We start from the raw sequence: 27,061 nt of genomic DNA, 5'->3' as shown, positions 1-27,061 counted from the left end.
ATCTCCTGAGACTTAGCAAGGAAAGTAGAGGGTATTCAACATTAATTGCAGGGGGATTTAAATGGGATGTATACAACAGGGCTAAAGCCTACAAGGTTTGCCGTGCTTCTTCAGAATGATCATTCTCTTTATATCCCAGTTCTGATATATGGCCCAGGCTAACTTACAGTAGCATTAATTGCTTTCAGAATTTTCTTTCCTCCTTTCAAGGAGCCCAATCTAGTGTTGAGGCTGGAAGCTCTAGAGGTATTAGAGGACTTTGTTCAATAAAATGAGAGAATCTGTCTCCAGCATTAATGACATAAAGCCCCTCCCCATACTAAAGTCATATTGGTCTGATAATGCCAGACATCACCATTTAATGCTCTGGTTTTTGTCCCTTCCCTTCGGCCATCCTTTGTCAGAGTAGGAATCATATCTCTATGCTTGGCATGAAAGTACTTTGGGCACTGTTCAAAAATGATGGCAGATTTCGCTAACAGGCAACAGGTATCAGCAGCCTTTTCATTTGAAAGTATGTGGAATCAAAACTACCCAGGTACCTTCAGAAGTTTCTCTTGGTGATGTATGAAAAGAGCTACTTGTAAGTAGGAAACCTTTCTGTTGGTGTTCCTCCTGCTATTCCAACTTCATTGCTAACCCAGAATAGTTTGTACAAGTTGGCAATCAGGATTTGTGCAATGTGTAAACATTAGGAATCTTTTCTCCTTCCTTCCACAGCTTAACTTTAGATTAAAATTAACCCAAAGTTAAAACTAGCAGGCTGGGACAGTTTATTCTGGTACCCATTCCAGTATTTATGCAGAATAATAAGGCTGAGGATGTTTAGCTAGCTCAGCTATCTGATTGTCTGAACATCCCTAAGTGCTTTATAATTCAAAAAATGCAGGCATCAGTAGATAAATGGGATGCTTTATTATAGACATTATATCCTTGCATTTCTCCTGTGCCAACAATTTAAGTCCCCACAACCTGCTTAAAACTCAAACACCAATTTGAACGGTACGATCACTGAGGAGAAAAAAAGAAAAAAAAAAAAAAGATGTGCAAAGAGTCACCAGCATATATGGCCAGACCAAATCTAACACATACACTCTTCGAGTCCAGCTACTGGAACAATTATTAGAGCCAACTTCACTTTTTTTTTTTTCTTCAAGTCCTTAAGAGATCAGAATACAGTAAATATATATGTATATATGTATAAAGTGTAGTCTGTTTCTATGTGATGCAGAGCAGGCTGGAGATCAACCTTCTGGATTATTTTAGGTCATACAGTAAAGCAGAAGAAAATTGTGGTATCATAATTATGTGACTCACCAGGCAGAACATTGAGAACAGTAGACCTGAGTTTTAATCCGTGCGCTACTACAGACACTTGTAGACAGAATAAAACCACATGGATCTATACCCTGAAATTTATATACTGACTGAGCAACTAACATAACTTTTATAGATCTGTTTTGGAGCATACTATGCCTTTGTTTTTTCATCTGTATAGTGGCATCAGTGAAGTATACCCAATCAACCTGAGATCAACAGATAAATACAAGTTAATCTGTGTTACTAGTGAACAGATAGAATAGCTTTTGTTTATCAATCAGTTTTATAAAAATTGAGGAGAATATTCATTAAGAACATGAGCAATGTTCTGTCAGACGGAAGGTAAACTTTGGAAAGATAATTGTGTATTGAAGTGATAGCTTTTAGAAATAAGGAATTCTCATCACATCAGCTGCTATCAAGTCACTGTGGACAACAGTAAGCGGGAACTGTGCAATCTGATAGGTAAGACTATATACTTGGCTTCTTGGAGTCTGGAGGCTACACAGTTTGCTGAGCTGTTAGGCAAGCTGCTTGACCAACCCAGCCAGAAGTTTCTGAGAGGCCTTCAGTGTGATGTCCTGTGGTGGTTTCACACTGATGGCTAGATGGACTCCACCACACCGCTCTCCTCAAAAGAACAGGGGGAGAAAAAATGATGAAAAAAAAAAAAAGGCTCATGAGTTAAGATAAGGACGATTTAATTAGAGAAAACAAAAACTGAGGAGGCCATTTAACAATTATTTTCTATTTCCCATATGCAATGTTCAGCCACATTTTGGGAAGCAGGGCCTAAATGTGCATAGTGGTTGTTCAGGAGGACAGATGTTTTCATAACAAGAGGCCCCCTCTTGTTCCCCCTCCTTCCCCTGCCCCACTTTTTATTGCTGAGTGTGACACCACATGGCATGGAACATCCCTTGGGGCGGTGTAGGTCAGCTGCCCTGGTGATGTCCCCTGCCCACCTCTCGCCCACCCCCAGCCCGGTGGCCTTTAGGGGTGGTTAGAGGGAGTCCTGATGCTGTGCCAGCACAGCAACAGCTCAGCAACAGACAGAACATTGGTGTGATATCAGGGCTGTGCTAGCTACAAGTGCGGAGCACAGCATGATACTGGCTGCTGTGGGGAAGGTCATCGCCACCCCAACCAGACCCAGTACATGTCCTGACAGCACAACAAGACTTAAAAAATAAGACCAATCCAGAGAAATGCTGCACTGTTTTCTGATGGGAGGGAATGTATTGTTTTGTCTGGCGAATACAGCAACTCTTGCTCTAAAGTAATTTGTCTTCTCAGAGTAGGAGAGTCAATGTGGAGAATCATGCTGCATTTTCTTCTCAGGACCGTGTCTTCAGCAAATTCTAATTTCTTATTTAAGTGCATTCCACAGCACGCAAAAATGCACGTGTTTTTCATTCTCAGTATCTTTCCCCTGACTCTTGGGACCTGCACTACTCCTGCAAGCATAGCTCTCAGTAGGTGACACAATGAGGCAGCATCTAGAAAATCAATGGCATGCATTTGGACCTGATGTAAGAACAAATGGGATGGCATGGGGTGATGAAGTGTGATGAATTCTTTCCTGCTTCTCTGGCATGTGCAACTGCATTCAGAGTAAGAGAAAATACGTTGCAATAGTTTCTCATGACGGTCTATCTGATTCTCACCCCTCTCCCAAGGAAGGAGGTGGTCTTCTGAAGCTGCAGAGAGGAAACCTTTGCCTGCAGGGAGGTCAGCATGAACCTAAAGCTGTGAAGATCAGAAGGTGAATAAAAACGGGGCTAGTTCCTCACAAATCATTCATGTTGTTTCTGTCTTGGCTGGGCTAAGTTTGGCCAAGGCCCACGAAGTGTTGTCTGTGGTGCTGACTGCCAAGATGATGAAAAGTGGGGCCACTGATGGCTGACATTTACAGTTGTGTTTACCTGTTTGAGCCACTGCTTTAAGTCATCAAAATAAGGGAAGAAATGTTGAGTCCTGCAAGGAGCTATGTTGGTCAGGGAGAGCATCATTGCGAGGGGGAACCACTCTGAGGGATCTCTGGGATGGAAATGATGGAAGGCTCCCAGCCGCTTCAGTGGCTTTGTTAGGTTCCATAAAAGTGGTGGCGATGCTAAGATGAGCAGTTTAAAAGGCGGTAATAGAGAAAAGATGATGGCTGCTATTCCATCCCATTAGTCTGAGCAAAGTTGCCTAAGCTTGCCCTCAACTGAAATGCTAAAGCTGTTATGACTTGCCTGCTAATTCTGTCTTAGGGTCCCAGGGAGAGAGAGAAGAACGCCCTGCTGGGGAGAGGGCAGCCCTCAGACACATCTGCTGGAGTTGTTACGTGAGGAAAACAAGCTTCTCGCACTTGCACAACCTTTTTCAGCAAGTGCATGCAAAGGCACTTGCTAGCTGGAGTGGGATGCCTGCTGTTAATGCGTCTTTAATTGAGAGGAAGAAAAATTCCTGAGAGACCGTGTGGAACAATGAAACACCTACAGCGAAGAACATCATGTACATCCTTCCTCCGTGTGCATTAAATGCTATTTCTTGTATTAGGACCTGCAAATACAGGGCATACATACCAAATATGTACATAGATAAATATATTGCATCTTCTTTTAGTTTTGTTGCTTAGGTTAGCTGCAGGCTGACATATGATAGAGTTCACGTTTAAATCTTCAGAGTAAAACACTTTGAGAGCAAACCTATTAAGGTTAATAGAATGAACTTGCAATGCCCATGGTTAAGAAGGAGGGGGGAGTGAGACACTCAGTAAATTGTTCACCAAATGGCCTGTCACCTCTAGGTCTGCAGCTGAAGGCCTACCGATGGATCATTCTATTATCTTTAATGAGCTTAATTTTAAAGTGGTATGCACATCAAATTCAAAATACCAGCATCAGTTTTTTATCTGTGGTTCTACGTCTACCTTAAGTATGTTAATAAATAATATGTGCAGTCTAAGAAAGTGCAACAGCATCACACACATAACACTAGCTTAAAAATGTCTAAAATTAAAAAATATTTCTGTTCATTAAGCTTCTCCATGCACAAAAAATGTTACAGTATGTACAAATGTACAAAAGTAATTTCTAGAAAATGTATTCAGAATTCAATAGACTCAGGTGCTTTTTTCTGTGTGTGTTTTTAGTTTGTTTGTTTGTTGTTTTTTGGTTGTTTGTTTTTGCCTACTTCATTAGGAAACAGGTAGATATTTACTTAAAACTTAAGATCATATTTTCAAAGTGCCTATAATGCAGATTAGTCCCCTGTGAGACTGTTGCTCTGGTTGATTGTGTTCATCCTTTGACACCTCTTCACCTCAGGAAATCTGGCTCCTGTGTTTTAAGACAGACTACCACATCCAGCTGGTCTGCCTGTGCATGCAATGAAATACACAATAAATTTCTGCTCTTACAGGGCCTCTGCCTTTCGTTCCTCCCTTTTTAGAAATTGTGCCGATCATTTCATAGAATCATAGAATCATAGAATATCCTGAGTTGGAAGGGACCCTTAAGGATCATCAAGTCCAACTCTTGATACCGCACAGGTCTACCCAAAAGTTCAGACCATGTGACTAAGTGCACAGTCCAATCTCTTCTTAAATTCAGACAGGCTCGGTGCAGTGACCACTTCCCTGGGGAGCCTGTTCCAGTGTGCAACCACCCTCTCTGTGAAGAACCCCCTCCTGATGTCGAGCCTAAATTTCCCCTGCCTCAGCTTAACCCCGTTCCCGCGGGTCCTGTCACTGGTGTTAATGGAGAAAAGGTCTCCTGCCTCTCGACACCCCCTTACGAGGAAGTTGTAGACTGTGATGAGGTCTCCCCTCAGCCTCCTCTTCTCCAGGCTGAACAGGCCCAGTGACCTCAGCCGTTCCTCGTACGTCTTCCCCTCCAGGCCTTTCACCATCTTTGTAGCCCTCCTCTGGACACTCTCCAACAGTTTCATGTCCTTTTTATACTGTGGTGCCCAGAACTGCACACAGTACTCGAGGTGAGGCCGCACCAGCGCAGAGTAGAGCGGGACAATCACCTCCCTTGACCTACTAGCGATGCCGTGCTTGATGCACCCCAGGACACGGTTGGCCCTCCTGGCCGCCAGGGCACACTGCTGGCTCATATTCAACTTGCTGTCAACCACGACCCCCAGATCCCTCTCTTCTAGGCTGCTCTCTAGCGTCACATCGCCCAGTCTGTATGTGCAGCCAGGGTTTCCCCGTCCCAGGTGCAGGACCCGGCACAGTACCTACAACAATTGCTCAATGTCACTTCAGTTGTTTTCATCATTTGACCATTGTCGAAGCTTACCACATGTCTTCAGTTACTCCCTCCGCACCACTGCCAATTTATGCCTAGACATCCACTGCAGGACTCTTCTAAGTCTATCAGGGACATTGCTAAGAGGTCTCTCACTATTATATCCAAATATCAGTGAGGAAAATTCAAACTGAGATTTAATAGATATCAATGCAGTTTTAGGGTATAATAACAGAAGATCCCTGAAGTAACATTATTATTCACAGTCCAAGGTTCTGCCTACCAATGTAAAGGACAGACAGGAGGTTGAAAGCAAAGCTTGTAAAAGAAAGAGTTGGATAAAGTTACTAGCAGAGCTTGAGGGAGTTCTCCCTCAGTATGGCTGAAATGGTAAGTGGTATACAAACCAGGAGGGGAAACCAAGCCTAATAGCAGGCTTGGATAGACTTGGAATGGCAAATACCAAAGGATGGTTAAATTTTGGTGAACTCAGTTGTAGGTTGATATTAGCACATGTTCATTTGCAAATCAAAGTTTGCAAATGAACATTTAAAGCCTTAAAGGGCTTAAAATTAATCGTTTACCTGAACACCGCTGCTGATCAGGATCTCTATACTTTGATTCCTTTATTCTCATTTTCTCTGGTTTTAATGTTTTTCCTTCTTTCCTTTCTTTTCCTCCCTACTGCTCCCTGAGTTTTTCTTCCTTTCTGTTGAGTTCTAACCTTGTCTTCCCATGGGACCTCCTACCTGAAATAATGGAGCAGAGTGACTTTAACAAAGCTGATTAATGTTATTTTCTGTCTTGGCAAAAAGTAGAAAAGGGAATACTCATGCAAATATCACCTACTTAAGATGCTACGCCAAATAAATCTGTTTTATATTTGAAGCTATACACCACAAATGATGTTTCCCCCAAAATGCTAAACTTCTTTGGGGGAGAAGGAAATTGATGACTTCTGAAGAAATTCTTTCCTAAGTAGCTGTTGTCTGGGATACAAGTCCGGTTCTAGTTCAATATAATTTTAATACTGTTATAAAGGGTGTGGTTCCCTCCTTTCCATCCCCTTGCACTTCATTTCCATCACATAGTTGTACTCAGGCTTTTACTACACGTTTGTTGGTTTAGGGCAAATCTATCAATAGTACAATGACCTTGGAACTGCTTTAAAGAATAAGTTGAAGGGCTGTTAAAAAATTCTCACTTTGTTGCAGGCTGTGAATTATGGTTTTGTTTATGCCAGCTGCATCATTAGAGAAACTGATTTCATAATGTAGGAGATTTGCATGCCCCAAATAGAGGAATTGGTTACACAAGAATATTTTATAAGGAAAAGGAGAAGGCTCTTAGGCCGCTTTTAATTGGAGGTGAATTTTACTCGAACAGTGATGCCCTGAGATTTAAGACCAAAACAGCAACAACAACAACAACAAAAACCTCAGTTGTGTAAAAATTAGAGAGTAAAGATCCAGTGTTGGGTTATTTACTTCATTCTGACTATGGAATATGTTTTACCACTTGTACTGTAATGTAAAATATTTACTTTGACCATTAAGGCAATGAAAGCATGGCAGATGTGAGAAAGAATTAAATACCATGAGTACAATAAATAACGCATATACTACCAAAAGGCAGACAACAGAGCATAATAAGTCATTACATTCTTTAGTGCCTGTGATAATTTAAAAGCATCCTGTACACAGGAATGCAAGCTTGCCGTCAGAACATAATATGTTGACTCAATAGCAAATCAAATGAAGAGAATTGTATGAAAACACTTCAGAAAGTCTCCGTCATTATTCAGAAAGAAACCGATGAAGAAACAAGCTCGGTGCTATTGGTATCTTAAAATGGCTTCTTAGTCTGATTTGCAAAGGAAAAGATGCTTTGCAAGATTCTGTGAAATGAATCATGAAGATGTATATATGTGAAAATGTGGAAAATTGAGAAAGAGAATTTGAGTATCCCTAGTAATTGCTGAATTTGCAGCTCGGTTTCCACCACTGTTGACAGAGAATCAGATAAATTTCTACCAGTCTCATAAGAAATGCCATGATGAAGGGAGGAAAATCTAGGCTCTCATGTTATGAAACACTGGAGAATACACTTGGGACACCTCACTTTCTAAATTTCATAATATAGGGGGAAAGAATTTTTTTTTTCTGAGTTTACAAGTCTCATCCCACAAGCTGCCCAAGTTGAGGATTTCAGCACTCGACTCAAGTAAGGGAGAGTGGAGTTCAGGTTTGAAAGGCAGAGAGGCCTAGTAAATTGAAGCTTTGATGAGAAATACAGAGGAGTAGGAAAAGGCCAATTTGCCCTTGACATGGATAGTGTCTGTCTTCCACTAATTGGAGGGCAAGCCACCAAGCTTTGTGGTGTGTCAGCTCATTAGGATCAGAACACACTTTAACTAGAAGGAATTAAAATTTCTTTAGTACTTTAACAGACGAGATATGTTGCAAGACTTGTCATTTTACTGTAGTGTATTTGATGTGTTTGTACAGTTAAGAAGCATAACTTACAATTTTGGTACCATAAGTGCAAATGCAGCTATATTAATTCAACAAAATATAATGCACCGAATGTAGTTTGGGGTTATTTCTTTACATTCAAAATCTTGTTATGGGCATACTATCATTGTGCTGAATACTATCTATCTATTGAAAAAAGAATTCATTGTTACTCCAATTGCTGTTTTGGCAATCCAACAATCCAAAATGATCTCATTAATACAGAAAAGCTTCATTGATAGTACAGCTGGATTTTTTTTTTAAATACAAATAAATAAATAAATAAAATTCTATTACCAGTCTGCTCTCTGGTGTTATGTTCACTGTTTAGGTGTACCTCTGGGTCCTAAGGATGACCATTTCAGTCTTCCTCCAGTATATAGGGATGGGTAGAGTTAAAACACATCCTTAGCATCCTGAGGTCCTTGCTCAGAGGACATTATTAGAGGGATTTTCTTTGATATTGGGTCAGTTCAGGACTATTTTTTTTATAAATTTTCTCACCCCAGTCTCATTCATCTTCAGCAGATCCTACCGAAAGTTTGAAAGCTGCACAACAGCTTCACCTACCCAAAGGGCTTCTGTTATGTGCACAAGGACTGAGCGGTCTGTCAGTCCTTTGCTTTCCAAGGGATTCACTGAGCTGAAGCCTAGCCAGGTGAGGTACCAGTGAGGTGGCCAGCTGTAAGCATTAACCAAGCTACAACCAGCTTAGGCCAAGGCAAACCCAGACAAGTCCTGAGTCTGTACTGTCAGGCTGACACAAAGCCTGCAGCCTTTATTAGCGATTGCAAAAAATCATGGTCTCTGTCCTAAAATAGCCCAAACCATTTTTACTGGGCTACAATTTATGCCATATATAATTAATTAATGTATAAATCAGACAGCATGAAGATAAGACAGCTGTTAAAGAATGACTGTTTGGAGCTGTTCCCCAAGGTGATATCACAATGGCTGTCATTCACATTATCTCTGCAATGCAGCGGGTGTGATGCTCGTGAAGTCTGTCTCCTGTTACAATTGACTTTGATTTTTAAAACAAAGAAAATAGCTCATAATTTGCTTTTATTTCTATTCCATTGGAAACACAGCTCCCTTCAGTAACTTCATCTGCAACTCTGTAGAGATATGGACATAGCAAATCTAACAAACTTTAAAAATGAACAGTAGTAATGAGAACTTCACTAAACAGTAAGTTTAATGAAGTAGGAAATCAGGCATCATTAGTTCCAAGGTTCACAAGACTGGTTAATGTGTAGTGCCTCAGGCTGGATCAAAATTGCTCAGAACCTTTCCTAAATGGTTGCCCAAACTGAGATCCTCTATAGAGCTCTGGTGATGGAAGGGAGGTCATGGATGGCTGCAATGTATAAACTCCAAGGTTATTCAGAAATCCACTGGATTTGGGGAAGATTTGGGGAGCTTAAATTCTTTCCTCATAATGCCAATTAAATCAGGGGGAATAACACTCCTACTGGAAGACTTCCCTATCTTCACAAAGTAAAGAACTCTGTCAGAATAGGGCATCAATAACTCCTGTACTAGATTACCATATAATAAAGGTGATGCTTATTTTGGTAAGCTTTTTGGATAGTTAAAAGAAACCAAACTTCCAAATGAGTCCACATAAACTGACAGAAACTAGTGCAATAGTGATCAATTCAATGGGACTTGAGTAGTTCTTTGCAAGGAGTTCAAATTTCAGTGTGTTCACTTCCAGTCTTCCAACTGAGAGTGCCTGGATAGTGTTACTTTTTCTTTTGGGTGCCTTATGGTGAGAAGAAAATTCAGAATGCATGTAGGGCTTGTATAGTACCATCTGTCAGGTAGCTAGCAGCACTGCAGGATCAGAAATTATGTCTTTGCTTGTCCAGTGGGGAGCTTCAATACAACTTCCAAGTATCAAACCCATTAGATAAAGTGAACAGTTAAGTTAGAAAGAAAAGCAGCTAACCATAATAAACCTGGATTAAACCATTTCATGCTCCAGATTATCGTTCATGCTTTAATCACTACCTTGGAAATGGAGTAAGAACAGGACATGATTGGGGACAGATATTCCATTCACAGTCTAGGAATGGAGTGTGTTTGATTCATACAGACAAAAGGTCTCTAAAGTGCTGTATGATCCCCATAAGTACAGAAAGATGTCTCTTGTATAGAAAGATATCTCTTGTATAGAAAGATATTACTGTTTGTATTTTAAAGATACATGCACTAGCAAGCCTGATCTCACAGCTATTTGTTTTCTCAAAAGACAGTATTAGAAATTTTTTTTCCTCTCCACCTTCCATCCCATCCATTCACTTCAGATTTTTTCACAGTCAGAAGCTATGCAACTATCTAAATCCATAAAACACCATGTATGGCTCTTTGCTTTGGCTTTTAGCCAATATTCTGATTATTTTGGACAAAGCCATTCATACCACCATCGCTTCTGACAGAATAAATAATGATCATTGCTCATTTGTCTCCCACTGCTGAAGCTGTATAAATTGGACCATGGCACCATTCAAGTGAAGACAAATTTTGGCAGTTCCTGCTTATTATTCATTTCCACAGTGACTTCTCATCAGCAAGTGGTGTCCACACAGTGATGAAAAGTGAGCCTAAATTTGTAGTTTTATTGGTGTTTACTTACGAATGCTAATGCCACTGCCAAAGGCTATTGGGAAGGTATTAATTCTCCACCCAATAACTTTTAATACCCTTTTCTATAGTGAGCAGACCTTGAACCAGATTCCAATCTCTATGATTATTTAAAACAAGCTCAGTTTAGTCAAACCTAAATTTTCAACAGAAACCAAACAGAATTTGACCCTTTAATTAAGCCTGCACTTCAAGTTTGATTCACAAGAGGGGGTGGCTAGTGCAATAATGCTGAAACCTCCTACTAGGGTTATCAGATGGAGACCCTAGTAGCGTTTCTCCAGCTACTTGCCTGTCCTCCAACGAATTGATGAATTTTTAAGTGCTTTAGGCAAAATGCTAACAGAAAGAAAAGAAAAGTAGAGGGAAGGGAAGGGAAGGGAAGGGAAGGGAAGGGAAGGGAAGGGAAGGGAAGGGAAGGGAAGGGAAGGGAAGGGAAGGGAAGGGAAGGGAAGGGAAGGGAAGGGAAGGGAAGGGAAGGGAAGGGAAGGGAAGGGAAGGGAAGGGAAGGGAAGGGAAGGGAAGGGAAGGGAAGGGAAGGGAAGGGAAGGGAAGGGAAGGGAAGGGAAGGGAAGGGAAGGGAAGGGAAGGGAAGGGAAGGGAAGGGAAGGGAAGGGATCTATGAAAGGATTTTCTATAACTTGCTGAGAGTTTCTTGAAAAATAGAAGGAACCAAGTTTAAGCCTCTGCTCTCAGTCGAGAAGGAGGAATTATAATACTCTTGTACGCTTATAATTTGAAATGATTTCACAGCTTCTATAGAGAGTAATCTTTAGTATGCCAATCAGTTTAGTGTAAGTGAAAAACATATGTTAGCCCTCCACTTTGCCTTTGTTAATCCTTTGTGTCTGGTCTCTATGCATAACCTCTTCTGTTAGCAAGCACCACAGTTCCCTTCATCTCACCAAGGAGAAGAACAGAAAAATCAACACTGTTTCAAAAATATCTGTCTGTGCATATACATGATTCAAATAAACAAACCAAAACACCACCATCACAAGAAAAAGAAAGAGAAAGAAAGAAAGAGAGAAAGAAAGAGAGAAAGAAAGAAAGAAAGAAAGAAAGAAAGAAAGAAAGAAAGAAAGAAAGAAAGAAAGAAAGAAAGAAAGAAAGAAAAAGAAAAAGAAAGAAAGAGAGAAAGAAAGAAAAAGAAAGAAAGTTACTTATCCATTGTTTTCAAAACTAAGTTTCCTAGGTTTCAAAACCTAGGGAGATTCTATGGCAGGCAGAAATGGGGCAAGTGACGTTTCAAGAGTGATTACTTTTGAAAGAAGTTAAAGTGAGTGCTTCAAAGGAGGGAAGTCAAGAAAGTGTTGCTTAAAAAGCATAGAGAAAAAATCTGCAACATTTGCAGGAATTAAAGAAACATAAGAAAGTAGTTCTAGTCTTTTGTTTTGCATTTAGATAGTTGGCAGGCCTTCCGATCAGAATCATGAGTCAAGAGTTCTCTGTTACCAAGAGAATAGTGGGAGCATGAAATCATAAGACAATTTGCTATTTGTTGAAACTGGCAAACCTCCTCATCCATATCAATGTGAACAGGTTATACCAAGTCCCCAGTCAACTACCTCCCTTCAAAACGTATCTCCCTTCTTGCAGAATTCAAGAACAGAGAGCACTGAAAATGTTGATAAGCACCAGCTGAACTTCAGCTAATAATGATCTCTCACACTTAATGAATGTTCTAGATAGAAAAGTTTCCAATACAACGTTGAAACCCATAAATCACATATGCATTATTATATTTAGCACTAAAATAAGGCCACATCTGGAGCACTACGCAGTTACTTTGCTACTTGGTATTGGATGCAAAGGAACAAATGAAACAAATAAAAGAATTAGCTAAAAATCAGGTAAAAATTAGTTTTACTGCATGTAGAATAAAGTTATTTGATCTGAAGTCCCTGTTCAAGAGGGACAATAAACTTGCATTTTTCTAAAGTGACTTTACAAGTCACTTTGGAAGTCACTTAAGAGCAGTCAGAATCCCTCACGTATACCTTATCAAAGAGCTGGTGCCTACAGCATCATATTTTCTCTACCACTTTCTGTTGTTCTCAAACCTGACTCAGATTGAGGATCACCTTTATAGTCCTGCACCAACATAATCACCTAAATCCCAAGCAAGCATTGACGCAGAGCGTTAATTCTGTTGCAGAGTGTAAATGGAGATAGTTGCAAATGGCAAATTATGGATTGCTAAACAAGCAATGCCTAAATGGTGTCTAAAATAAAGACTCTCACATACTTCAAAAAATAATCTATTTTTACCACTTTTACTGCTATAGTAAACTAAAAAGCAAATTAATGCAAGGCTACCACTTCAGGAAAAGGAAATGTACTCTGATGGATTTAGCTGGGTATTAACAATCACAACATTAGAGTTTTTTTATCTGTAGTTCTCACATTAAGCCACATAAAAATTCTGGGCAAATCTTATCTCTGTTTACCCATTAAAAAAAAAATTAAGAAGCTTAATTAACATCAGGCACTTCAGAGAATCAAATTGGAAGGTGTTGCGTTCTGTAAGGACTTGTCACATTATGATTAGTATATGGACAAATAAGACCTTTAATTAGACTATTCATGAAGTACAATGCTGTGTAAATATGACCATAATTTTCTTCAACTCTACTTTTTAAACCTACTTAGGATTTTAAATCAGGATACTTGTCTAACAAATCTTTGTTATAAGGTGTTATTGAAAGATCTATGCTTTAATACACTTCCAGTTATTTCTCTTCTAAACTGTTCTCAATACAATTTTTTTTTGAGAGAAGTTACTTTATTTCAAGGCAGGAGCAGGCAGTCAGACGTTGAACATCACAAGCAGAAACGTCCAGTCAAACCAACAATGTCAAACAACACACTCTGAAGGTACACAAAGTTTGTATAGGAAAGGACATGAAGTAGCCTCATGAGAGCTCTCCACCTCCTTTTTTAACCAAATAAAGGACAGGGAGAAAAGTGTGTGGTAGAAAGGCCTGTTTTCCCTATTTTTGCTAATGTCATGCACCAGTAGAGAGCTTTTAAAAAAGACAAAACATAAACCCTGAGCATTTTACGAGTGAGAGACACCTTTATAGTGAGTAGCAGCTCTACTTGTTAGCCTTGTCTTTCTTCCTTTGAAAGTTGTTCTTTGTTCTTCAGAGCACAGACAGAGAGTTCATGAAATCTTTGCCAAGCTACAAAAGCTTGCCAATTAAAGCCCACATGGAAATATTATGAAGAAAGTAACAGTTTTCATAATGACAGATGTACTGTACATAGCAGATAGCAATTTACTTCTTCAAGGGTAATTACAAAAGTTGTTGGAAAATAATCAGACCCTTATTCAACCAGCCAGGAAGATAGAAGGCAGCTGTACAAATACCAATGTTCATTACGAAGTGCAGCCAAAAATGAAAGCTGAGGCTGAACTGGGCATACTGAAAAAAGTTGCGTAAGACGCATCACTGCTTCCTGATGGAACTACTCAAAGGTGGATAGACAAGTGTGTGGAAATGGGTAGCTGGAGAGTCATTACGCCAGCTGACTATTGAAGTAAGTGTCAAGCGGTGTTAGAGGGGCTTGTCCTGGGCCCAGTCAGTATTTACAGAGGTAGCAGGAATAGAGAAAATGCCTATTACATTTTCTGATCAGCTCAAGGTGGCTATAACTGCAAATACACTATTAGGATGAGAGTCAGAAAAAAATAAGGCAACCACATGACAAGAAGTGCAAGATACAGTTGGCCAGGAACAGTCAGTTTCACACATAAAAGATAGGAAATGATATGCTGAACTGTGAAAACAAATCTGGGTATGAGAGTAGATTTTAAAGAGATTAATCAATAGTGGTCTTCTATTACAAATAAGGTAAGCGTTACCCCAGGACATACAAACAAGAGTGCTGCCAGTCAGCATAAGTACATATTTTCACATCACTCAGAAACTGAGATGGCCTCAAATGAAGTTTTCTGGGCAGTTTTGAGCATATTATTTGAGAAAGATAGAAAACAGCTAGGCATAACAGCAGTCTAGGAAATACACCTGAATAAGTGAAGGCTGTAAAATCTAGAGAAAGGAACACTTAAGAGTTAGAATGATAACTATTCAAATACGTAGTAGGCTTTTGTAAAGACAAAAAGCACGTCCTGCTTCTCTTTTTCCACAATGAATAGAACAAGAAGGAATATGTTTAAGCTGCAGCAAGTGAGATTTATATTAGCTATAAAGAAAACAATTAGTGATGGTTAAACAACGTAATATGTTGCCAAACAAGACTAGGGGTCCTTCACCAACACGAGGTTTTAAGAACTGGTTCTCTCTCTCTGAAAATATTTGTGCACAACTTATACAGTTCTGGAAGGTAATGGACTTTACTTCCTATGATTTTGTCCTTCTTATGTGCACACACATATCATGCATCCTATGCATATTCATGTTTGAAAAGCAAATTAACTTGATCAAATTAATTTGATCACTTCACAGTTCTATTTTGCTCTTTCATCTTTTCCTCTACCACTGCTCACTTTCCGTATCTCTTGGAGTCTGTGATATTTTTGTCTCAACTTCTTCATTCTCCATTTCCCTTCTCCTTCCTCACAAGTTATTTATCCTCTGAAAATATCAGCTACTAGGACAATGCACAAAAGTTAGAGACCAATAATTTGTGACCTGGAGGAATGAAGGGTAGGAACATAGGATGTACTTATTCTGTGGTTTCTGTCCTTATAAACATATTTTTTAACATTCAGTAAAGATTTAGAAAAATCACTTCTAGCTGTGAATTGCTCTCTTCTTCTGTCTTTTAATATTATACTCAGAATAACTAGAACGTCTGTCTCTCTACTAGAAGAATCAGAAGCGATCAGAGCCTGCTGTCCCTCCGCTATTTCTCCCCTTGCAGCTCTCCTGCCAACCTAAACCCTTTTGGTTGCTCCACTTCTCTGCTACTCTGTATCTTAGATCATCTTAGTCTCTTACTACAGTCAGTAGAAACAGAGAGGCATTTCCAGAGGACAAGTAAGCCTAGCTTTGTCTCAGATCTGTCCTCTGGAAATCCATCTCCACTGACTACAGAGTAAGCCTCAGGCTAAGACTGTGAACTTGCCTCTGGGAGAACAGTACCCTTAAGGAAAATACATTGGATTACCCTCAAAAATCTTTTATCAAGACAAAGTTGTTTTTCTTTGAAGTGGGGACATCCTCATACTGTTGGGACATGCTAGGTACTATACAAAAAAGGGGACATTTAGACTTTTAGAGAATGTCTATCCCGATGTACAGAGCCCCTTCAGTTAACTTATGTGCAGAAAAGAGTATTACCCCTTAATGAAAGGTTTTTAATCAGAAATTTGTCCAATCAGGTGACAAGTCCCTGATCTGGGAACTGGATATGGACATTACCAGAATCTTTTTATTTCCTTTGAATTTATGGTGTGTGCATTATAAACAGGATTCTCAGCAACACATAATCACAGGATTTTTATTTTATTTTTCTGAGCAGAGCTATATCAAACAAAAAATTGCAAGTGTCAATTATTTTTCTCTGCAAGAAGATCCCTTAATCATTCAGATTCTGTCTCCTCCATGGCTGAGTTGAATAGTTTACCTTTTTCGATGAAAAAATATACATATATTTAGAACCTCTCATTGTGATGCCATGTTTCTGAATGACACTTTTCATATGCAAACAGTAAATAATTCCTGGGAATTGCTTTTTTTTTTTTTATGTGTTGAACTGAAAGCACGTTCAGCAGAGTATTTCCATTTTACAACTCATGAAGCAGCACACATTCAAGCTACACTTGCATGAAAGCTTTCTGAAAATTTCCCACATGCCATTGCACTGCCATTTTTGGTAACTACACAAGCAGATATGGTAGAGGGGTTTCTTGACTGTGTCACCTCTATGACTCCTCAGATTAACTCTAGAAAATATACCAATAACAAATCACAGCAGCCAGAATTATCTGATTGTGTTAGAACTGATTGCAGTGGCTATATGAACATAAAAATATCAATGCTAGATAAAGTTGAGGCAGGAATTATTCACTTTAACAGGAGCTTTGAAGTTTTATTTTAAAAATTCTCTTTAAAATCACATATAAAAATAAAAATGTAATTTTTGAATCATAAAATGTTCATGTCATCAATGAAAATTAGGTTGGCATGAAAAGAATTACAAATTAAACCATCAATAATTTTGACAGACAGAAAAACGTAACCAGAAGTCTCTTCAAAAGAAATCTTAACCACTCTGGTCTCCACACCTTTTTTCCATTATTGTTTCTCATCTGGCCATCAGATTTCTTATGAAGATGTTTGCCTCAATTTATCATTTTCGTAAAAATAACATAAATAAATCAAAGATCCGAGTCCAAGTTCCTACCTGTGGCAATAATTACATTTTATGTCCATAACACTGAGTATGACAGATGACACATTGTTTTTCAAATACAACTGGTCTGCCAGTGAGGTCACGTGCTTGCTAGACTGAAGCAGCTCCATGAACTGACAACCTAGAAGCAGACTTGATTTCTTATTTTATGTATTCTGCTGTTTGTTACAGCAGCTGTATTCCACCTCTATATGCCCACAAGAAGGGGAAGAGAAGCGCACAAAAACTTTGGGAAATACAAAGTTGTGATTGCCCCATGGGCATCTCTTCCTCAGCCCTGTGGGCAGCCAGTAGCAGGAGCTGGGGCAGTGATCCAGTACTGATGGTGGTGGTGTGGTTTAAGCTGGCAGGCAGCTACGTGCCATGCAGCCATTGCTCACTCTCCCAAGGTAGGATCGGGGAGAGAATCTGAAAGGTAAAAGTACGAGAATTTATGGGTTGAGATAAAAACAGTTCACTAGGTAAAGCAAAAGCTGCACATGCAAGCAAAACAAACCAGGAATTTATTCACTCCTTCCCATCGGCAGACAGGTGTTCAGCCACTTCCAGGAAAGCAGGGCTCATCATGTATAATAGTTCCTCCTTCTTTAGCCCAGTTTTATTGCTGAGCATGATGCCGTATAGTGCGGGATATCTCTGGTCATTTTAGGTCAGCTGCCCTGGCTGTGTCCCCTCCTCCCAAGTCCTGTGCACCCCTAGCCTCCTTGCTGGCAGGGCAGCACGAGAAGCAGAAAAGTCCTCTTAATGCTGCTCTGCAACAATTAAAACATCAAAGTGTTATCAATATTATTTTAATCAAAAATCCTCCAAACAGCACTCTATGAGCTTCTATGAAGAAAATTAACTCTATTTCAGTCAAAACCATGACAGGTGAAAATTGCTACCCCAAAAAACAAGTAATCCATCATTTTTCAAAAAGGCACTCAGAGGTGTGCAAGCTGTAGCACATATTCAAAATACAAAATTCAACACAAAAACGCTCTTCTTTGTGAATTGTTCTTCTGTGGTTCTCAGAGCTTAGCATTCAACCAATGTCCCTGACTGACTGCATTATTGCACTCTGGCAAACACAGTACTCTTAAAGAACATGGCTGAGCCACAGATACAGGGTGAGAACTGTTTCTGCTCAGACAACATTGCATTTGCACTGGCTGCAAATTCAAATTACACATATGTGCCAGAATTTTTCAAGTTTTCTCTGTAAACACAGCTTTTTCAAAATTCCATCTAGTAAAAGAGCATCTACCTCTAAATTGTAAAGCTTACTATCAGATCACATAACACATATGAGATTCTTTCCTTGTACATACTTGGTGTTTGCTTAGAAAGTTTAATCTAGAGGCCATTCTGAAGGTCAAAAGGTACACTTCATGCTGCTAAGGAAGAGAAAATTATTAAGAGGAAGTACATATGACATACCTATCAAGATCCTCATGCTTGGATCTATTGTTGGCTTGGTCTAATTTTATGAGATCACATGAAATGGCACATAGCTTAAAGGAAATTTTGAGGTAGATTTCTTCATAGAGGCCCCTCTCACCTGAAAAGTCATTATTGTTAAATATGATTGTTTGTATTCATTATAATTATTTTTAAAGTGTAATTTATTTGAAGTTAAAGTGTTGTAAAATAAAAAAAATTCTGGTCTCTGCATTTCTATCACAGCCCTCCCCACACAGTCTGAGTCAATGCAGAGCTTTTCTAATCTTTCAGCATGAAATAAATGCCATCAGCAGTGTAGTTTTATTCCAATTCTCTCTCCCACTCTTGTTATCTTGCCTGTGATTATAGTAAATAAACTAATGAAAGAAAATCAATAGGCTGCCAGACCATAGGGAATTCAGAGATCATCTGCATTCATTAGAACACATCCCAGAACCCCAAATTTTGAAACATGGAAATCCAAAACCAGAAGAAACATCTCCTGCTACCAACACTGCTATCACAAGAAGACATCAAGAACCATTATATATATCAGACTCAGATTTACAGAGTATAAATGCACAAAGATAACGTGAAGTTTAAAGCATATGTGTCATTAGGCTATAGTGCTTTACATATGTGATAACAGAGAGTACATACAAGCATTTTAGTTATTTAGTATTTGTTTCATCCATTCTAGCTAGGGACATTGGACGTTTCAAGATGTAATTGTTCAGCTGTTAGTGGAGCATGGCTACATTAGTTTTTCTCTGAAGCCCTGCAGGCTCTATTGTGCTTGTAAAAATGATAAAAGTAACTAAAAGTAAGGAAAAAATAAAGTGAGAGGAAAAACAGGAACAAAAGGACAAAAATATATAATAAAAATATAAATAATAACAAAAATAGAAAATGGATTCTTTGGAATGGAAAAAGTAAATTGCCTGTTGGAATCCCTTCGAGGTAACTAATGCATGCACGAATTAGGATTTTAGTTCAGAGTTCATGAAACACCTCAGCACTGGCTGAAGCTTTGCAGCCATTATCAGAACAGTAACTCTCCTCTATTTGCCAGCAGTAAGAGTCACAGTGCAGAAAGCTTGATTCTTTTCTAAAAATAGTTGTCACCTTTCTTCCTTTCCTTGCTCTTTGAAAGATAGGTGTGTGTCACTCAAATGTCTTACAGCTCTGAGTACTTTCTTATTTCTGCCCAATGAACATACAAAATACTGCTAAATCAGAGGGGTAACACCTCTCATCCCTGGTGTGCTGCAGTAACTGACCATTGGGATGTAAGAGGATGAGGTATTGGGCTGTGATGTTCTTCAGTACAGTCAAAAGTGAGCTCCTAGAGGAGTTTAAAGACATAGACATAGTGGTGTTTTTTCTTTTAGGAAAAAAAAAAAAGAAAAGAAAAGAAGAGTTGTGAAGGAAATTACCTTTTCCAGTTTAACAAAATGGATAAAAAAATATTCAGTCAACTCTACTAAACTGAATGAAGATCATCCAGGAAGTTTATAAATGTCTGCCCCCTTAATCTGTATTTGGGCAGATATGCATTAGCATTTTGATTTGGTTCAGGACAGTACTTTTGAGGTGCACCTTACAATCATTGCTACTTACTGTCTTGTGATTCACCTTGTGGACCTGCCTCAGTGTGCATCACATGAATTGAATTTAGGGACAGAAATAAGTCAGGAGATACATTCCAACAGAGCACCGAATGCACCCAACCACGAAGTGCTGCAGTCCTCAGGATCAGACTGAAACCAGTCCAAAGAACAACCCTTTTTGCCCCCCACAATCGCACATCCTGAACCAAGCACAGTGGATGTTAGGTGCACAGCACCAGATCTTTCATTCTGCAGGATTACTCATTTTACACTGTGCTGCTGGTTAATGTAGGCATAACTTCTGTTGAAGCATCATTTCCTTGGAAGCACCATTCTGTTTTTTTCTACTCAATGCAAATAAAGTTGGATTTTTATTTCCAGAAATCAATTTGGATATTGAATACCTGTCTACAATGTGGCATGTGTTATTTTTCCCACTTTCTACCCCATGTAGCTACTCAAGATCAATACTGCACTTCTTTTCATAGCCCCTGTTAAAATATCCTCTTTGTAGTCCATTACCAGTTGGCTAATAGAGATTCAGCTTTTGGATCCCTTGTCTTTTTAATCCGTTGGGTTGAAACATCCAGGCACTTTGAGTCTGGCCTCTAAAATGCATTCCCTTGTGTGCATTTTGAGAGGAAACATCACATGGTCCAGTTACTCTGGTCCTTTAAAATCAGAGCAGGAAGCTGGGGAAGAGAAGGAACTAGTCACACCATCTATCATTAAGACCAAATTTAGATGTCCTCTATAGTCAATGGAGAGAAGTAGCACTTCTCCAGAGACCAATTCTGCACAACTAAATTAGGCTTCTTTTCCGAATTGCTCTCCAGAGAAATATTTTCTTTCCACTGATTATAGTGGGAATTCAGGGAAAGCAGCTGGCAATGTTAAATCACTACAGCCAGACTGTGTGGGTATCCCTCCATGTCAGGGTTAAAGCCAGAACCATACTAACATGCACTGAAAATTGACACATATATGAATGCTATTCCCTCCCTTTATTGCCCTGTCTGTTATAGAGTGTCTTTCTTTCCCCAAAGCAGCCCCAAACACTGCCTTCCTGCCCTTCTCTCATTTCATTTTAGAATCCCCCCTGCCTTTTTTTTTTTTTCCCCCTCATCCTTTATGTGATTGCTGGAAGGGAATTGCTGAAACCCCCAGCAGTTTCAGCAGTCCAGTCATCTTGCCTTGCCCAAGACTGCTCAGCATGAAACTCCTAAGCACTGGCTCTCTTACTGAAAAATAGGGTGCAACACAGCACAATGGTTAACACTTCCAGTTGGAAAATAGATTTCAGGCATAATGTTTTTTCTTTGCATATCTTGAACCGAATCCACCAGCAAATCTCTATTGAATTTGCCCCATTGTTTTCACTGAAAAATCTGAAAGAATCTATTTTTTTCAACAGTAACAGCACAAAAACCTCTGCAAATTTTTCTCCTAAAGTGAACCACTTACAATTTATTTATTTATTTTTTAATTTTTTTTAAGCTGGAAACCCATAAGAGTTTGGTTTTTTAGCCAGGCTGAAACAATCCCACTGATGTTTTGCACCCTTCTAGCAAGCCACCAGCACAAGACATTAATCAAGGTTCCATTCAAAACTGAGGTAGAAGTATAACAGCATTTTCAAAAAATAAAAATAAAATCTGATTTGTAATACAGGCAAGTATAGGTAAAACATCATAAGCACCCGCCATGTGTAACAATCAGAGGAAAAAAGACTTGCGTCTTGATTTTATTAGAACTGAGGTCTGTTAGATTGTAGTCTCAACATAAAAAGACAACTGCAGAGAAGTCAGAACTCTGGTTTAATACCAACATTTCATGAAAAAATGGAACCAGGAATCATTCCGAAATGATTTCACTTGTACTATACCATTAGTAAAAAGGGCTGCTTAATATTACAGTAAAGACAAAGGTGACATGAGGACTATGAGCTTAAGGACAAATTATTTAATGAGTTGAACAATACTCTTTGGAGTAAAGACATTCAACAATTCAAATAAACAAGGCTGGTTGAGCTTCTTGCATTCACCTGTAAAAATAAACAAATACCATACTAAAGCTGAACTATAGCAGAATTTATTTAATACTGGTCAGTTTGACCCCTTCACCAAGTAGCCACTCATTCCCTTTGCCTATTTTGGGCTCTACAGGAACAAGCATGTATTGTTAAATTTGTATGAAAATTCTAGCACTAAGCATAGAAGTCTAACAAGAATCAGTACCCAAGAAGTGATACTTCCCTATCGACTTGCATAGCTATGTTATTAGACAAGTCTTTGAAAACTGCTTCCAGTCGATTCTGAATTAAAAGTAAAATTTTAGGTAAGGTCTGCGTATTATTCTACTTTCCTTGTGAAGTATTTTTCAAGTTGGTTCAGTAACAGGTTTGTTAAAACTTCAGGTGATGTTCAATGAACTCCTCTAATTTTATCCTTCCTTTCTCACAAAGTGGAATTTAGGATTAAATTCATTCTACATTTCTGCAGGGTTATAGCAGAGATAAATTTGGCCAATATGTATTCATAGCTCTTTTAAATACATTGCAGTAGTTTTCTTGTGATATTGCATGGAAGAGACAAAAATAACTTGTTTTTCCAGTGTCCTCATCTACTTCCACAACAAATATAGTTGGTGAATGTAAATTAATGGTTATTACAGCATCTGCTCTGCATTTCACTTATTTTTATAGTGAAAGGCTGACTTGACTTTTTATTTTGATATTGCAAGAGTAACACACCTGCTGGAGCCTACTATATTACTACTCCAGGGAAAGACAGTTAATTGCATTTTCTGCCTATTAAAAATAGAGGGTTTTTTTTAGATTTAATATCGTCTTCCATGAAGTTCTTTAAACATCTTATCAAAGCTTTCCAACACCATAAAAACTCAGTCCTCCTTACTGCCCACCAAAAAAGCTCTGCCAAAATAGACTTCTCAGGGAGTGAATTCAGTCTCAATAACATATTTTATATCTAGAATAACAAACACTCCTGCAACTACAGTAATAACAATAACATTAATAAAGACTTACTTACATGGATGAAAATGACACTTTGGAGGAGGACTAACACAGTGTGAGTTGTAATACTTAAATCTAGCTCACAAACTAGACTGCAGTTTTACAGAGAAAACCACAGGCTGTAGCTATAGGCAAAATCAGAGGAAGGTTTGGTTTTTCTTCATTTTAGTAAGGAATATGAAAAGATAATTAAGGGCCAAAAGGTTACACTCACATTCAGTTTCAGGGTACAAACCTTTTACATATATCCAGTAAAGAACTATGTTATTGACTTGGCGATAGGTGCATTGCTAACGGGTTGGCAAGGGAGGGTGCTGTTAGCAGCAGCTGATAGGTGATCTGAAACAGGGACAGCAGTCCTGCCATCCTACCACAGAATGGAAAGGAAAAAACAAAACAAACAAACAAACAAAAAAAAGGATAACAAAGTTAGAGACGATCTTTTTTGTTTGGCTTGGCAATAGGCAGTTTTGTTTTGTGAATTACATTGAAAGTTCTGGTTAATGTGTCTTTTAGTCACCACTCAAAAGAATAAGAAACAGGTGTTGATGACATGTGAGTCCTGGGGAGACCATGGCAAATGAGAAGCAGCGGTGATCAAGCACTCACACTAGGAACAGCTGCTTGATGAGTCCCATTTAAAAAAAAAAAAAAAGCCACAAAACAAAAACAACAAACTCTGGAGTAGGGGAACGAATAATAAAAGCACAAGAGCAAAATAAAGTCAAAATATGGAAATTAGGAAGCAAAGCCAAAGTCAGCTTTTATTGGCTGATGTTACAATTATCAACAGAGCCGTTAACAAAACACTGCACTAACCATTTTCTCAGGTTCTTGGGAACCCCCCCTTTCTCAGAGACAGAGTGCAGGCTGCTCCAGCAGGTCCCGTTACAGCATGCATCCTACCACCCAGTGTGAATTAGGAGCCTCATTTAACTGCCTCCACCTATATGAGAGGCAGGATGTTTATGTCGTGTGTGTAGGAGTCTGGTTTTGAAATACAAATTCAATTGCACGAAATTGACTTGCTTATAGTTTCAGGCAAGTGTTTCCCTCAACTAAAGTAATTGTGTCATATAATCTGTCTTGGAGTAACAGGCCCCCCAAGCATCTTGGGTACTTTGGAACAAATTGAGAGAAATAAGAAAAACAACAAGACATCCAACCAACCTAACAAACAAACAAAAAAACCCAAACACTTTACAATCTTTTTCAGCATCTGAAACACAACTTGCATTCCAGTCTGTCCTCCACTGGCCATATCTTGTAGGGTTTACCTGTATAACGTGTAGCTTGCATTTATTTCTCTTATTGTTAATGCTAACATAGGACATAATTCATTTTCTTAAAGTATATGGAATTTCATGGCTATAAAGAGAAAGTAAATAAGAAGAGATGTAAGAATGAGTATGAAAATTTGTTTTCATAGTCAAACTAATATAAAACTAGCCTATCTCTACTGTTTTCAATTCATACCCAGGCACAATTCCCTCTTTAAATAAACTCACCCCAGAAACAAGCCTGTATCTTAAGCTGTAAGTACTTCAGGTTGGGACTGTGATATTTGCACAGTTCCAGAATAACATAACTGCTGCTTTCACACACTGCCACAGCAGGGATGAATCCTATGAGGAAAAATATCTAAATAGAAAGAAGAATAAACTGCATATGGATGAGAGGGAAAAAAGAAGAAAGGAGCTTAGGAGTCAGGCAACTAACAGGAAGGTTGAAGACTCTTCAGGGATAGAAATGGTAAATGGCATCTTACTGTTTGCCTATAATATCTATGTGTAATATGAAGGCCAGTACAAGATCTCTTTAGAGACCTGAGGATGTTACAGTAATCCAAATACGAACAGCTTCTAGTTAGAGGCTCTAGCCATTAAAGACGATTCTTTTTTACAGGATAAATAAACCTCTAAAAATGGATGTGATGCTAAAACATCTGTACTGAAAAAATACAAAAAATAGTTTTATCAGACGAAGGAAAGGCTTTATCAGATGTGTAAAATAAAATTGGATTGTATAATACAGGATAGAGATATAGGAAAGAAAAAAATGCATGTTGATTCTTCTTTAAAGGCAGTGTACTGCATTATAAAATATCTGAGCCATGACCAAAATAAGACACAACAAATGCCTAGCAACGAGGCACTTGAGATAATAGAATGGTTACTTGCCACCATAAATAATAGTTTTCAAAGGCCTTCTCTTCACTACTCCAGAGTAGAAAACTCATTTTATCAGGGCAGCGGCGCTAAACATACACCGCTCTTTTGGAGCATTCTGCCATGTGTTGTCACCAGGGTGTTCCTGGGGTTGTTGTCCAAGGGAAAAAAAGCAATTTCAGAAGAGACAATCTCCAAGGACAAAGAGGATAAATCTAGCGTTTGCTTGTTAGATGATGAGGATGAATTAAAACACCACTCAAATGCTGTAGTTTGAAGAAAGTTCATCTAATGAGGATTTACTATAAAAAATGCAATTGTAAAAGAATATGCTGTATTATGAAAGAGACTAACATTTAGCGGAACTGGCAATGAACTCAGTCCTCTGGCTCTCCAGGGGACTACTGGCTACTGGTTTGTTTTGTTTCCATTCTCATATCTGTTAAATGGATATAATTATTCTTACGTACTTTGCAGTTATGCTTTGTGATTTAATTACTTGCTTAAAAAGCGATCATAAATTGTAAGGCACATAGTCCTAGAAAAGCACATCCTATAAGTAAGTACTTAGCCTATGGTTCTCTTGAGCTCTGCCCTATCCATGCCTTGCGCTTCTACAAAAAGCTGTATTGTTATGACTAGTACCTGGAAAGAGAAAAACATAAGGGAGCTGTAGCTCTGTCTCCTCATTCAGCTGCAGGCTAGATATTCAACCTGGACTATTCCATCCATGAAGCACCATGGTAAATCACCTAGAGGTGACACAATGGCCCTCCACAGGAGATCCAGTTTGGATGGGTAGCCTGTTTCAAAGAGAAGGCAGACCTCAGGAAGCATCCATTTGCACTTCCAGACAAAACATTTGGGGTAGGGGAAGGCTGTATTTACTTCTTCAAGCAAAAACAACAAAAAACACAGCATTCCCACCTGGACCACATGTACACTATAAAACAAATAAACTTTTGTGTGCATGCTGCATTTTAGATTTATATATATATATAAGTATGCACACACATACATAAATGTGGACAGTTTTGACCAAGAAAGCAGTTAAGACAGTCATTATGATTACATTAGACACAATGAGCAATACCTCTTGTAGGGAATAACTATGTCAGACAGCAGATTCTGCTGCTAAGCTCCAGTCTGGCGGACTTGTACCCTAGAACAAGAGCTTTAAATTAGCTACATCTATGAACTTGTACAGGAACCATCCTTACTGAGAAAGTTAGAGGTCACTTATGAATTATGTAGAAAAAGACTCATCAGTCCATCTGGGGAAGCCATTAAGGCCTTCTCCCTTCTCTGATATGACAGGAACACAACAAAAATTGAAATTGTGCTAAAACCAAGTTCTACTCAGGTTCCAGTCCAGACTGGCGTTCAGTAGCTGAGCTGTGGTAACTGCTGGTAGCACTTTCTCAGTCTCCCTTGACTGAAGCAATGAGACAGTCTAAGGGGTGTGATTTCTATAGGCGGGGTGAAACATATGCCCAAAGATTTATCTCAGTGGATGGTGATAACTTCCTTGGCCATCATAAAGCAGTCTGTTAAAACGTCTTGGAAAAGAGATTTTAGAGTAGGGTAGTGTAAGAACAATAAATGCACATGTATGAATTTGTCATGTCCTTAGCTTTACTGAGGTCCTCATTCCTCAGTGCCCCAGCCGGAACATGCAGCTGAGGTGTTTATTTTTTTCCTAAATTCCACACGCTGA

At 38.9% G+C, this 27,061-nt stretch overlaps 2 long non-coding RNA genes across 2 annotated transcripts; one reads left to right on the top strand and one right to left on the bottom strand.

Annotated features, from left to right (window-relative positions):
• Positions 1 to 2,997: 2,997 nt before the first annotated feature.
• Positions 2,998 to 5,671, top strand: LOC308189899. The gene is made up of 3 exons (XR_013946710.1): positions 2,998 to 3,085; positions 3,576 to 4,763; positions 5,533 to 5,671. It is a non-coding gene; the product is annotated as an uncharacterized lncRNA (long non-coding RNA).
• A 10,290-nt stretch (positions 5,672 to 15,961) lies between these two features.
• On the bottom strand, positions 15,962 to 23,397 carry LOC308191305. The gene is made up of 5 exons (XR_013947881.1): positions 23,193 to 23,397; positions 20,665 to 20,834; positions 18,530 to 18,650; positions 17,607 to 17,862; positions 15,962 to 17,518 (listed from the first exon to the last, which is right to left on the bottom strand). It is a non-coding gene; the product is annotated as an uncharacterized lncRNA (long non-coding RNA).
• Positions 23,398 to 27,061: the final 3,664 nt, after the last annotated feature.

The sequence above is a fragment of the Anser brachyrhynchus genome, assembly GCF_964034855.1.
Source record: "Anser brachyrhynchus genome assembly, chromosome: 2".
NCBI lineage: Eukaryota > Metazoa > Chordata > Aves > Anseriformes > Anatidae > Anser > Anser brachyrhynchus.
The sequence above is the reverse complement of the archived record's forward strand: the minus strand, read 5'-3'. Positions and strand labels throughout refer to the sequence as shown.